General features: G+C 38.0%; 1 non-coding gene across 1 annotated transcript; it reads right to left on the bottom strand.

Annotated features, from left to right (window-relative positions):
• Nucleotides 1–574: 574 nt before the first annotated feature.
• Nucleotides 575–682, bottom strand: LOC112787067 (small nucleolar RNA R71). The gene has a single exon (XR_003194503.1). It is a non-coding gene; the product is annotated as a small nucleolar RNA R71 (small nucleolar RNA).
• Nucleotides 683–8,792: the final 8,110 nt, after the last annotated feature.

Raw genomic sequence — 8,792 nt, 5'->3', positions numbered from 1 at the left:
GATCCCTATTATTTTCTGTTCCCTTCTTTTTCATATGAGCAGGAGCAAAGACAAGAACATTCTTGTTGAAGCCAATCCTGAACCTGAAAGGACTCTAAAGAGGAAGCTAAGGGAAGCTAAAGCACAACTCTCTGGAGAAAAACTAACAGAAACTTTCAAAAAAGAAGGAGACATGGCCGAAAATAATAACAATGGTGGAGATGCAAGGAAGATGCTTGGTGACTTTACTACACCAAATTCCAACTTACACGGAAGAAGCACCTCAATCCCTGCCATTGGAGCAAACAACTTTGAGTTAAAGCCTCAATTAGTTTCCCTAATACAACAGAATTGCAAGTTTTATGGACTTCCATCAGAAGATCCTTTTCAGTTCTTAACTGAATTCTTGCAAATCTGTGATACTGTTAAAACCAATGGGGTTGATCCCGAGGTCTACAGGCTTATGCTTTTCCCGTTTGCTGTAAGAGACAGAGCTAGAATATGGTTGGACTCTCAACCTAAAGATAGCCTGAACTCTTGGGATAAGCTGGTCACGGCTTTCTTAGCCAAGTTCTTTCCTCCTCAAAAGCTTAGCAAGCTTAGAGTGGATGTTCAAACTTTCAAACAGAAAGAAGGTGAATCCCTCTATGAATCTTGGGAGAGATACAAGAAACTGACCAAAAAGTGTCCTTCTAACATGCTTTCAGAATGAACCATCCTGGATATATTCTATGATGGTCTGTCTGAATTATCAAAGATGTCATTAGACCATTCTGCAGGTGGATCCATTCACCTAAAGAAAACGCCTGCAGAAGCTCAGGACCTCATTGACATGGTTGCAAATAACCAGTTCATGCACACTTCTGAAAGGAATCCTGTAAGTAATAGGACGCCTCAGAGGAAGGGAGTTCTTGAAATTGATACTCTGAATACCATATTGGCTCAGAATAAAATATTGACTCAGCAAGTCAATATAATTTCTCAGAGTCTGAATGGATTGCAAGCTGCTTCCAACAGTACTAAAGAAGTATCTTCTGAAGAAGAAGCTTACGATCCTGAGAACCCTGCAATAGTAGAGGTGAATTACATGGGAGAACCCTATGGAAACACCTATAATCCCTCATGGAGTTTCTCATGGAAGGATCAACAAAAGCCTCAACAAGGCTTTAATAATGGTGGAAGAAACAGGTTTAGCAATAACAAGCCTTTTCCATCATCCTCTCAGCAACAGACAGAGAATTCTGAGCAGAATCCATCTAGCTTAGCAAATATAGTCTCTGATCTATCTAAGGCCACTCTATGTTTCATGAATGAAACAAGGTCCTCCATTAGAAATTTGGAGGCATAAGTGGGCCAGCTGAGTAAAAGAGTCACTGAAACTCCTCCTAGTACTCTCCCAAGCAATACAGAAGAGAATCCATAAAGAGAGTGCAAGGCCATAACCTTACTTGGTGTGGCCGAACCCAGAGAGGAGGAGAAGGACGTGAACCCTAGTGAGGAAGACCTCCTGGGATGTTCACTGACCAATAAGGAGTTTCCCTTTGAGGAACCAAAGGAATCTGAGGCTCATTTAGAGGCCATAGAGATTCTATTGAACCTCCTTTTACCATTCATGAGCTCTGATGACTATTCATCTTCTGAAGAAGATAAAGACATTGTTCAAGGGCAAGCTGCCCAGTATCTAGAAGCAATCATGAAACTGAATGCCAAGCTATTTGGTAATGAGACTTGGGAGGACGAGCCTCCATTGCTCATTGATGAACTAAATATCTGGGTTCAGCATACTTTACCTCAAAAGAAACCGGATCCTGGTAAATTCCTAATTCCCTGTAACATAGGCACTATGACCTTTGAGAAGGCTCTGTGTGACCTGGGGTCAGGCATAAACTTAATGCCACTCTCTGTAATGGAGAAACTGGGAATCTATGAGGTACAAGCTGCAAGAATCTCACTAGAGATGGCAGATAAATCAATGAAACAGGCTTATAGATTAGTAGAGGACTTGTTAGTAAAGGTTGAAGGCCTTTACATCCCTGCTGACTTCATAATCCTAGACACTGAGAAGGATGAGGATGAATCCATCATCCTTGGAAGACCCTTCCTAGCCACAACAAAAGTTGTGATTGATGTGGACAGAGGAGAGTTGGTCCTTCAACTGAATAAGGACTACCTTGTATTTAAGAATCAAGGTTCTCCTTCTGTAATGATGGAGAGGAAGCATGAAAAGCTTCTCTCACTGCAGAGTCAACCAAAGCCCACACAGTCAAACTCTAAGTTTGGTGTTGGGAGGCCACAACCAAACTCTAAGTTTGGTGTTGAACCCCCACATTCAAACTCTAAGTTTAGTGTTGGGGGGTCCCAACAATGCTCTGAACATCTGTGAGACTCCATGAGAGCTCACTGTCCAGCTATTGACATTAAAGAAGCGCTTGTTGGGAGGCAACCCAATGTTATTTAATTATATCTATTTATTTTCCATTGCTATTTTATGTTTTCTTTAGGTTGATGATCATGTGAAGTCACAAAAACTATTGAAAAATCAAAAACAGAATGAAAAACAGCATTAAAAATAGCTCACCCTGGAGGAAGAACTTACTGGCATTTAAACGCCAGAAAGAAGCATTAAGATGGCGTTAAACGCCAGAAACAAGCACCAGACTGGCGTTTAACGCCAGAATAGAGCATGAAATTGGCGTTAAATGCCAGAAACAAGCAGCAAGCTGGCGTTTAACGCCAGACATGCATTCTAAAGGCGTTTTACACGCCTAAATGGAGCAGGGATGTTAAGTCCTTAACCCCTCTGGATCTGTGGACCCTACAAGATTCCCACCTACCCCACCTCTTCTTCTCTCCTCTTCACACCTTTTCATAACTCTCTTCCCAAATACCCTTCACCAATCACCTCCATACCTCTTCCGTAAATACCCTTAACCACTCACCTCCATCCACCCTTATATAAACCCCTCAACACTATTCTATTTCCACACATTACAACCACCACTTCTCCCCCTTGGCCGAATACACTCTCTCCCTCCATCTCCTCCATTTTCTTCTTCTTCTACTACTTTCTTTCTTCTTTTGCTCGAGGACGAGAAAACCTTTTAAGTTTGGTGTGATAAAAGCATTTCTTTTTGTTTTTCCATAACCATCAATGGCACCTAAGGCCAGAGAAACCTCAAGAAAGAGGAAAGGGAAGGCAATTGCTTCCACCTCTGAGTCATGGGAGATGGAGAGATTCATCTCAAAGGTCCATCAACACCACTTCTATAAAGTTGTGGCTAAGAAAAAGGTGATCCCTGAGGTCCCTTTTAAGCTCAAAAAGATCGAATATCCAGAGATCTGACAAGAGATTAGAAGAAGAGGATGGGAAGTTCTCTCTAATCCTATTCAACAAGTCGGAATCTTAATGGTTCAAGAGTTCTATGCAAACGCATGGATCACTATGAACCATGATCAAAGTATGAACCCAAATCCAAAGAATTGGCTTACAATGGTTCGGAAGAAATACTTAGATTTCAGTCCGGAAAATGTAAGGTTGGCGTTCAACTTGCCAATGATGCAAGAAAATGAATGCCCCTACACTAGAAGGGTCAACTTTGATCAAAGGTTGGACCAAGTCCTCATGGACATATGTGTGGAAGGAGCTCAATGGAAAGTTGACTGAAGAGGCAAGCCGGTTCAATTGAGAAGACCGGACCTTAAGCCTGTAGCTAGAGGATGGTTGGAGTTCATTCAACGCTCAATTATTCCTACTAGCAACCGGTCTGAAGTTACTGTAGACCGGGCCATCATGATCCATAGTATCATGATTGAGGAGGAAGTGGAAGTTCATGAGATTATTGATGAGCGGATAATTTATACGCTTTTTGGCATTGTTTTTAGTATGTTTTTAGTAGGATCTAGTTACTTTTAGGGATGTTTTCATTAGTTTTTATGTTAAATTCACATTTCTGGACTTTACTATGAGTTTGTGTGTTTTTCTGTGATTTCAGGTATTTTCTGGCTGAAATTGAGGGACTTGAGCAGAAATCAGATTCAGAGGTTGAAGAAGGACTGCTGATGCTGTTGGATTCTGACCTCCCTGCACTCAAAGTGGATTTTCTGGAGCTACAGAACTCGAAATGGCGTACTTCTAATTGCGTTGGAAATTAGACATCTAGGGCTTTCCAGCAATATATAATAGTCCATACTTTGGCCAAGAATAGACGACGTAAACTGGCGTTCAACGCCAGCTTTCTACCCAAATCTGGCGTCCAGCGCCAGAAAAGGAGCCAAAACCAGAGTTGAACGCCCAAACTGGCACAAAAACTGGCATTCAACTCCAAGAAGGACCTCTACACGTGCAACACTCAGGCTCAGCCCAAACACATACCAAGTGGGCCCAGGAAGTGGATTTATGAATCAATTACCTACTCATGTAAACCCTAGTGACTAGTTTATTATAAATAGGACCTCTTACTATTGTATTAGACATCTTTGGTCTCAGTTTTAATCCATTGTTCAACTTAGGAGACTATTGATCACGTTTAAGGGGGCTGGCCATCTCGGCCATGTCTGAACCTTCACTTATGTATTTTCATACGGTAGAGTTTCTACACTCCATAGATTAAGGTGTGGAGCTTTGCTGTTCCTCAAAGATTAATGCAAAGTACTAATGTTTTCTATTCAATTCATCTTATTTCACTTCTAAGATATCCATTCGCACCCAAGAACGTGATGAAGGTGATGATTATGTGTGACGCTCATCATCCTTCTCCTTTATGAACGCGTGCCTGACAAACACTTCTGTTCTACATGAAATAAGCTAGAATGAATATCTCTTAGATCTCCTAACCAGAATCTTCGTGGCGTAAGCTAGAATGATGGCGGCATTCAAGAGAATCCGGAAGGTCTAAACCTTGTCTGTGGTATTCCGAGTAGGATTCAATGATTGAATGACTGTGACGAGCTCCTAACTCGCGATTGCAGGGCGTTAGTGACAGACGCAAAAGGATAGGAATGCCTCCAGACGATTAGCCGTGCCGTGACAGGGCATTGGATCATTTTCCCGAGAGATGATCGAAAGTAGCCATTGACAGTGGTGATGTATCACATAAAGCCAGCCATGGAAAGGAGTAAGACTGATTGGATGAAGATAGCAGGAAAGCAGAGGTTCAGAGGAACGAAAAGCATCTCCATTCGCTTATCTGAAATTCCTACCAATGATTTACATAAGTACCTCTATCCCTATTCTATTATTTATTATTCGAAAACTCCATAATTATTTTATATCTGCCTAACTGAGATTTGCAAGGTGACCATAGCTTGCTTCATACCGACAATCTCCGTGGGATTCGACCCTTACTCACGTAAGGTATTACTTGGACGACCCAGTGCACTTGCTGGTCAGTTGTATCGAAATTGTGAACCATGGTATTGGCACCATGTTCTTGGCGCCGTTGCCGGGGACTTAATTGTTCCTGTTTAGCGCCAAGAATCGTCTAAGATCCCAATCCCGGCAACAATACTAAGTTTTTGGCGCCGTTGCCGGGGATTGTTCGAGTTTGGACAACTAACGGTTCATCTTGTTGCTCAGATTAGGTAATTTTCTTTTTGTTTTCTTTTCAAAAATTTTTCAAAAAAAAATATATTTCAAAATTTTCTCATCTGTTTTCAAAAAAATAATATAAAAATGTTTTCAAAAATTTTATTCAAAATTTTTAAGAATGAATTCTAGTGTTTCATGAAGCATGTTGAAGCCTGGCTGGCTGTAAAGCCATGTCCAATTCCTTTGGGAATGAGTATGTCAGGCTTGTCATGTCTGAATTACATGCTGAAGCTTGGCTGGCCATTGGCCATGTCTAGTGTTTTGGACCGGAGCTTTCATTGAAAGCTTGGCTGGCTAGTGAGCCATGTCTAATTCCTAGACTGAAGCTTTAGACTAAGAATGCAAGATTCCTGGAATTCATATTAAAAATTTTGGAATCCTTATTTTTCTTTTTCATATAATTTTCGAAAAAATCCAAAAAAATTAGAAAATCATAAAAATAAAAAAATTTTTCTGTTTCTTGTTTGAGTCTTGAGTCACATTATAAGTTTGGTGTCACTTGCATATGCATCTTGCATTTTTTCGAAAATATCATACATTCATGGTGTTCTTCATGATCTTCAAGTTGTTCTTGGTAAGTCTTCTTGTTTGATCTTGATGATTTTTTTTGTTTGGTGTCTTTTGGTGTTTTTCATTTGCATTCTTGAATTCTTAGTGCGTAAGCATTAAAGAATTCTAAGTTTGGTGTCTTGCATGTTTTCTTTGCATTAAAAATTTTTCAAAATTGTGTCTATGATGTTCATCTTGACATTCAAAGTGTTCTTGGTGTTCATCTTGACATTCATAGCATTCTTGCATGCATTCATTGTTTTGATCTAAAAATTTCATGCACTGCATCTTTTTAGTGTTTTTCTCTCCCATCATAAAAATTCAAAAATAAAAAAAAATATCTTTCCCTCTTTCTCTCTCATAAATTCGAAAATTAGATTTGACTTTTTCAAAAGTTTTTAAAATCAAGTTGTTTTTATGAGTCAAATCAAATTTTCATTTTAAAAATCTTATCTTTTTCAAAATCTTTTTCAAAAATCAAATCTTTTTCAAAATTCTTAGTTATTTTCGAAAATTCCAAAAATATTTTTCAAAAATCTTTTTCTTATTTTTATACCAAATTTTTGAAAATAACAATAACAATTAATGTTTTGATTCAAAAATTTCAAGTTTGTTACTTGCTTGTTAAGAAAGATTCAAACTTTAAGTTCTAGAATCATATCTTGTGATTTCTTGTGAATCAAGTCATTAATTGAGATTTTAAAAATCAAATCTTTTTCAAAAACTAATTCCTATCATATCTTTTCAAAAATATCTTCTTATCTTATCTTTTTCAAAAATATCTTTTGAAAATATCTTTTCTAACTTCCTAACTTTTTATCTTTTCAAAATTGGTTTTCAAAATTTGTTTCAACTAACTAACTAAATTTTTGTTTGTTTCTTAACTTTTTCAAAACTACCTAACTAACTCTCTCTCTCTCATTTTCGAAAATAACTTCCCCCTTTTTCAAAATTTCTTTTTAATTAACTATTATTTTAAATTTTAAATCTTAATTTTCGAAAAAACTACTAACATTTTCAAAAACCATTTTTGAAAATCACTAACTCTTTTTCAAAAATATTTTTTGAAAATTCTCCCTCTCCCATCTTATTCTATTTATTTATTCATTTACTAACATCTCATCTCACATCTCTGCCATCCTCACAGTTGTGTTTCTTTCTTTACATCACATTCCTTATCTCCCTCTTTTCTTCTACTCACACAGGGATCCCTATACTGTGGTATAAAGGATCTCTATTATTATTATTATTTTTCTGTGCCCTCTTCTTTGTCATATGAGCAGGAGCAAGGACAAGAATATTCTTGTTGAAGCAGATCCAGAACCTGAAAGGACTCTGAAAAGAAAATTAAGAGAAGCTAAATTACAACAATCCAGAGATAACCTTTCAGAAATTTTCGAACAGGAAGAGGAGATGGCAGTGACAAACCCCAATTTGACGGTTTGTTTTGCCTTGGATTTAGAACATTTTGATAACCTTTTGTCACATTTAGCCTAAGAATTAGCATGATTTTGTTATCTCTTCCATGATTGTGCTTAAGTGTAGAAACATGCTTTTTAAGCCTTATTTTGGTGAATTCTAATTTCTGTTTGATTCCATACGATGCCTTGATGTGTTTGCTAGTAATTTCAGGGTTGAAATAGGCTAGGCATTGATCAAAGGAAGCAAGGAAGGAAGCATACAAGTGGAGAGAAGCATAAAAAGTCAAAGAAGCAAAGTCAGCCATGCACGCGCACGCGCACAAGGCGTTCACGCGCACATTGCAGAATCGACCAAGGACGCGCACGCGTACCATGCGCGCACGCGCCAATGATGGCACATGACCTCATTAATGCAACACGTGCCTGGCGATTTGAGAGGGTTTCTGAACCCATTTTTGGCGCCAAATTGCTAAGGGAAAGGAATAAAAGGATGAAGGATTAAGGAGGATCATCATTCATCACTTGGGATCATTGATCACTTTAGAAGTTAGTTACCAATTAGTTTTAGTTTTGAGTTTTAGTTAGTTTCTAGAGAGAGAAGCTCTCTCTTCTCTCTAGGATTAGGATTAGGTTTAGGTTAATCTCTCTTCTTAGATCTAGGTTTAACTCATGCTTTGATTCACTTTTCATTTACCAATTCTTAATCTCCTCCTCTTCCTCTTTCTAGTTGTGTGCTTTAATAATTGTAATTCTTCATTTTGTTTTGGATATATTGTTGTTCCTTTGTTTTCTTTCAATAATGCAATTTGAGATAATTCATGATAATTGTGATTTCCTTGATTGTTGTTGTTAATTCCTTTCAACAATTGTTGTTAGATTTAATTCTTGTTGTTGATTTACTATGTTTTTTCTTTTGTGCCTTCCAAGTGTTTGATGAAATGCTTGGTTGGATTTTAGAGTAGAGTTTTATGTTCTTGGTTTGGAAAGGTAACTTGGGAACTCTTGAGCTACTAATGTCCAAGTAATTGATGATTGGGATTCATTGACTCTAGTTCTCACTAATTGAATTAGTGGAGAGTTAGGACTTATGGACTAGGATTGATATAGCTCATTTGACTTTCCTTTACTACTAGTTAGAGGATGATTTAATGAGATTAATCCTTGCCAATTCTCATATTGTGGTTAGTAATTAGGATAGAGACCCTTGACAACCAAACCTTGCCAAGACCATTTTGTGAATAAAGTTTTCCTACCAT

This window comes from Arachis hypogaea, chromosome 20, assembly GCF_003086295.3.
Source record: "Arachis hypogaea cultivar Tifrunner chromosome 20, arahy.Tifrunner.gnm2.J5K5, whole genome shotgun sequence".
Taxonomy (NCBI): domain Eukaryota; kingdom Viridiplantae; phylum Streptophyta; class Magnoliopsida; order Fabales; family Fabaceae; genus Arachis; species Arachis hypogaea.
Note: the sequence above shows the minus strand (reverse complement) of the source record. Positions and strands in the feature narration are given on the sequence as shown.